The sequence below is a fragment of the Metopolophium dirhodum genome, unplaced genomic scaffold, assembly GCF_019925205.1.
Source record: "Metopolophium dirhodum isolate CAU unplaced genomic scaffold, ASM1992520v1 scaffold21, whole genome shotgun sequence".
Lineage (NCBI taxonomy): Eukaryota > Metazoa > Arthropoda > Insecta > Hemiptera > Aphididae > Metopolophium > Metopolophium dirhodum.
This window is the reverse complement of record NW_026869909.1, coordinates 7,512-13,471: the sequence shown is the minus strand read 5'-3', so window position 1 is coordinate 13,471 and position 5,960 is coordinate 7,512. Positions and strand designations below refer to the sequence as shown.

At 61.0% G+C, this 5,960-nt stretch overlaps 1 non-coding gene and 1 pseudogene across 1 annotated transcript; both read right to left on the bottom strand.

Annotated features, from left to right (window-relative positions):
* Positions 1–468: 468 nt before the first annotated feature.
* On the bottom strand, positions 469–3,367 carry LOC132953375 (large subunit ribosomal RNA; annotated as a pseudogene).
* A 371-nt stretch (positions 3,368–3,738) lies between these two features.
* Positions 3,739–3,896, bottom strand: LOC132953374 (5.8S ribosomal RNA). The gene has a single exon (XR_009665605.1). It is a non-coding gene; the product is annotated as a 5.8S ribosomal RNA (ribosomal RNA).
* Positions 3,897–5,960: the final 2,064 nt, after the last annotated feature.

Genomic DNA, 5,960 nt, shown 5'->3' with positions numbered 1-5,960 from the left:
CGGACACGTCACGCGTTGGCGTCGGTCCGCGCGCACCCGCACGATCCGCCGCGCGTCTCTCGCCCGCCGGAACTTTGATCGCCGCTCCTGGGGCCGCAAATCGCTGCACGAAAACGCAGCTCGGGCCCGTCGATTTATCTTAAAAAAGACTATTCGACTGTCCAAACCGCGATGTCGTACCTCGATTCTGTGACCTTCTGTTCGCTCGCGAACTTTTTGAGCCTAACTTCGGCACTGAAAGTCGAACTTTCGCGCGGCCTACACCAAAATTAGCGCTAGAACAGCACGAATTCTACGGTGTATCGTCCGACGCGAAATTCGCAATACAGCCCGAGAAATCGCTGAAAGGGTTTTGCCGGTCGGGCGTAAACAAAGAGTTTACGCTTGCGACAGACTAAAAACGCCCTCACGCCTTGCTAACCTAACCGATTTTCGCGCTCGATGCACCAGTAGAAGCGTCTACTCGAGACGAATCTTTTGGTACTAAGAACGCAAAAATTTAACTACTCTAACCCGTTCGGAACTTGAGTTGTACACGGAGCACCTCAAAAACACGTCCGCACTGTATGGCTGTCAGACCAACACTAGTAGATAGGGACAGTGAGAATCTCGTTAATCCATTCATGCGCGTCACTAATTAGATGACGAGGCATTTGGCTACCTTAAAAGAGTCATAGTTACTCCTGCCGTTTACCCGCGCTTGCTTGAATTTCTTCACGTTGACATTCAGAGCACTGGGCAGAAATCACATCGCGTCAACACCCGTCCCGGGCCATCGCGATGCTTTGTTTTAATTAGACAGTCGGATTCCCCTGGTCCGTGCCAGTTCTGAGTTGACCGTTACATGGCTGTCGATCCGGCTACGCGACCGACGCCGCGGCGGCCGGACCGCCCGGTGACGGCGAACCGACACCAAGGCGATCGGCCGGCCGCGACGCGGCCAGCGACCGAAGCTCGGTGGTTCCACGGTCGGCGGACGGCGACGGGCCCGCGGCCGCCTCGAGGCTCCCGGTCCGAAGACCGGGCGCGCGGGCGACGGCCGGGGTGTCGCCAAAACCGCCTACGCTTCTACGACGACCCGAACCCGACAGCCACGCTCCTCAGAGCCAATCCTTATCCCGAAGTTACGGATCGGTTTTGCCGACTTCCCTTACCTACATTATTCTATGCGGCTAGAGGCTGCTCACCTCGGAGACCTGCTGCGGATATCGGTACGAACCGACGCGAAGACTCCGCGTGGCCCTCTCTCGAATTTTCAAGGTCCGCGTGGGGATCACGGACACCGCCGCAACGAGCGGTGCTCTTCGCGCTCGCGTCCCTATCGCCCGGCTAGAGGATTCCAGGGACGTACAACGCTCACAGAGAAAAGAGAACTCTACCCAGATCCCCCGGCGGCTTCTTCGAGTTCATTCTGGTTACCCAGACGAGACAAAAGAGCCCCGAACACTAGGGAGCGGTTCCGCGTCGGGTTCCGGAATACGAACCGGATTCCCTCTCGCCCCAAGGGCGATTCGAAAACGCCTTCGCCCGTGGTACGAGGATCTCTCCCCGGGCTTAGGATCGACTGACTCTTGGACAACGGCTGTTCACAAGAAACCCTTCTCCACGGCAGCCCCCGAGGGCCCCTCTCGAGTATTTGCTACTACCACCAAGATCTGCACCGACGGCGGCTCCAGGCGGTCTCGCGACCTGCCCTTCGACGCACACCGCCGCGCCATCCTACTCGTCGAGGCTTGCCGGGACCGACCGCCGCGAGCGACGACCGGCCCCACTATGCCGTCGACGGCCGAGTATAGGCACGACGCTCCAGCGCCATCCATTTTCAGAGCTAGTTGCTTCGGCAGGTGAGTTGTTACACACTCCTTAGCGGATTCCGACTTCCATGGCCACCGTCCTGCTGTCATCAGCAACCAACGCCTTTCATGGTCTCTGAATACGCGTCGATTTCGGCGCCTTAACTCGGCGTTCGGTTCATCCCGCAGCGCCAGTTCTGCTTACCAAAAATGGCCCACTAAGCGCCTAGGGTTCCGTCGCCGGCTTCGCACGCGGTTCACGCGGTGTACCAGGTAAAGCCGGCGATCTCACCCATTTATAGTTTGAGAATAGGTTGAGGTCGTTTCGGCCCCAATGTCCTCTAATCATTCGCTTTACCGTATGAGACATCCTCCGTGTTACGAGCGTGTTGTTACCGCGCCGTACAGCGCGGAGTCCCACCGGCGTCCGTACGCCCGCGAACGGGCGGGACACATCGGCGCCAGCTATCCTGAGGGAAACTTCGGATGGAACCAGCTACTAGATGGTTCGATTAGTCTTTCGCCCCTATACCCAGCTCAGACGATCGATTTGCACGTCAGAATCGCTGCGGACCTCCATCAGGGTTTCCCCTGACTTCATCCTGGCCAGGCATAGTTCACCATCTTTCGGGTACCAACGTGTGCGCTAAGGGTGCGCCCTCGGACGGCCGAAGCCGACCTGGCGAAGACGCCCCCGGACTGCGGACCAGCGCGACTTTGAACGCCGGTGGGTTCGGTCGCTAGGCCATCGTCCGCACCGTAAACGGTTCACTTTCATTGCGCCAAACGTGGTTTTTCGTAAGATCACCGTTGACTCGCGCACACGTTAGACTCCTTGGTCCGTGTTTCAAGACGGGTCGGAAAGTAGCCCGAAATCGTCGCCGACCGACGGGACCCCGCCTGCGACGGGGCCGCGTCGACGGTTCTTGCCGTCGGGCGAGCCGACCAGGAGCACCGGGGTTCGGCGCGAACGGTCACGCCGAAACGCAACCGCCGCGACGAACGCCACCCAAGCCCTTCGGCCGGCGCCCAACGGGTCGCGACGTCCGCTAACCGAGCGAAAGATCCGGCCGGCGGTTAGACCGACCGTGAATTCGCCCGGCGGGGACTCGCGGGCTCTGTCCGTTTACACCCGAACAGTTTCACGTTCTTATGAACTCTCTCTTCAAAGTTCTTTTCAACTTTCCCTCACGGTACTTGTAAACTATCGGTCTCGTGGCCGTATTTAGCCTTAGATGGAGTTTACCACCAACTTCGGGCTGCACTCTCAAGCAACCCGACTCGAAGGCGCGGTCCGATCCCGGAACGCTGTGACGGCCTCTACTGGCCTGGCACCATCTGCGGGCCATGGCCCCGTTCAAGGGAGACTTGGACCGTCACGTGCGCCCCGGCAACGAGGCCGGCCCGTACGCCACAACTCCCATAGGTGCCGCGACACAAAAGTGCGCGGCGGGATTCGGCGATGGGCTTTTCCCTGTTCGCTCGCCGCTACTAAGGGAATCACGGTTGTTTTCTTTTCCTCCGCTTATTAATATGCTTAAATCCGGCGGGTAGTCCCGCCTGATCTGAGGTCGGAACGTATCGGTTTTTTTTTTTTTTTAAATTACACGGCAGCCTGCGGTCCGCGCTCCGCCCGTACGGTGACCGTCCGCGTCCGCGTCTCGGAAGCCGGAGAGGTCCGTGGACTCTCAGCCGACCCGGCCGCGCTCTCGCGCGGCGGGCGGACGGGGACGTGCCGTTTGACGACGCGAGAACCCGTGACTGTTTGCCGTCACAACTTGGGCGGACGACCGGAGGCGGCCGCGCGAGCGCGGTTTTCCACGGTCGAACCGCCAATCTCGCACCACCGGAGCGGCCGACGGGCGGGCGGACAGTCCCCGGGAGGACTGCCGCCGCCGTCGGACGCCTGCCGGCGGCGCATCGGTCTGGCCGAGTATCCGGTATACGACCCTCAGACAGGCGTGGCCCGGGACCCGCGGGTCACCGAGGCCGCAATGTGCGTTCGACTGGTCGATGTTCGTATAACCTGCGGATTACACGACGACGCGCAGATAGCTGCGGTCTTCATCGATCCACGAGCCAAGTGATCCGCTGTTCGGGGTCGGGTGTTTTTTTTTGTCGACGAAACTTCTACCGGCCACGCGCCGTGCGCGGACGCACGGCGGGGCCCGTATGGTCTTTCGACGTTAACCATCTTTCGGTCGACGCTCGGTCGGGGGTCGCGGCGCGCGGGCGGTCGGCGAGCTAGTCGCGAGCGCACGCGGCCACGGGGTCGGATTAGGCGCGCGCGAGACCGGCAAGTGCTGCCGGTACCGCGGGCCCGTCTCTAATGATCCTTCCGCAGGTTCACCTACGGAAACCTTGTTACGACTTTTACTTCCTCTAAACGGCCGATTTCGGTCATCTTCGCGATCGCGCGACGACCCAGCCCCCGAGGGGGCCGAATAACGCGCGTCCACTCCGAAGACCTCAATGCGACCGTTCAATCGGTAGTAGCGACGGGCGGTGTGTACAAAGGGCAGGGACGTAATCAACGCGAGCTGATGACTCGCGCTTACTGGGAATTCCTCGTTCACGTGGAAAAATTGCAAGCCACGATCCCTAAGCACGAAGGAGGTTCAGCGGGTTACCCGGAAGCCTGTCGGCCCAGGAATGTTAACACACGCTGATTCCTTCAGTGTAGCGCGCGTGCGGCCCAGAACATCTAAGGGCATCACAGACCTGTTATCGCTCAGTCTCGTGCGGCTATTTTCGTCCGCCGCCTGTCCCTCTAAGAAGAGTTTAAGCTCCTGGGAGCCGGCGGTAGCCCTAGTAACGTATCGTGATCCGCCGGCGACGGCCGCGAACACGGCGCGCTTCACCACGGAGCCCGACGCACGACGGACGCGCGCCGACCGGAGGTTGCCCCCCGGCCGACACACGCCCGCCGCACGCCGGGACGCGGATGGCGCGGCCGCGCTCGACGACCGCCGTGGACGACGGGCGAACGCGTTCGGGGATACCGGGCCGAGCCGACGGGTACGCGAACACGGACGGCCGAAACCGCCCGCGCCGCGCACACGCCGACCCGGGGTTACCCGCCTAGTTAGCAGGACAGAGTCTCGTTCGTTATCGGAATTAACCAGACAGATCGCTCCACCAACTAAGAACGGCCATGCACCACCACCCACCGAATCAAGAAAGAGCTCTCAATCTGTCAATCTTTCCGGTGTCCGGGCCTGGTGAGGTTTCCCGTGTTGAGTCAAATTAAGCCGCAGGCTCCACTCCTGGTGGTGCCCTTCCGTCAATTCCTTTAAGTTTCAACTTTGCAATCATACTTCCCCCGGAACCGAAAAGCTTCGGTTTCCCGGAAGCTGCCCGCCGGGTCGTTAATGAAACGCCGGCGGATCGCTAGCTGGCATCGTTTACAGTTAGAACTAGGGCGGTATCTGATCGCCTTCGAACCTCTAACTTTCGTTCTTGATCATACGAGAACGTACTTGGCAAATGCTTTCGCGTCAGTTCGTCTCGAGACGATCCAAGAATTTCACCTCTAACGTCTCGGTACGAATGCCCCCGCCCGTCTCTGTTGATCATTACCTCCGGTCCCGAAAACCGGCCCGGCGGGACGCGCGGGCGACTGGCGCCCGCGGCCCGGCGGCCCGCGCACGGAAACGCCCCGGAGGGCGATTTCGCGCGCCCGCGAAGGGCGGAGATGCGCGGGACCGAGGTCTTGTTCCATTATTCCATGCGACCAGTATTCAGGGCCTTTTGACGAGACGGCCGTGAAGCCGCCCCGCCAGATTTGAGCCTGCTTTGAGCACTCTAATTTGTTCAAAGTAAACGTGTCGGCCCGCCGACGGCAATCGGTGAAGATCACCGCGCAGCAAGATTGGAGTAGGCGGCCGCCGTCGTCGAACCCCGACGGCCGCGCGACGCGTGGCCGCGCGGCGCGCCGGAAGCCCGAGACACGTGTCCGCCTGCCGACAATACGTCCGGCCGACGTGCCGGTAACTAACACCCCGAGACGGCTGACGAGCGCGACGACGACCGCGCCGACGGGACACGTGGTCCCGCGACACGGCCGGCCGCGACACGACGGACCGCCAGGGTGGTCCGGCACCGCCCAGACACAGATCCGACTACGAGCTTTTTAACCGCAACAACTTTAATATACGCTATTGGAGC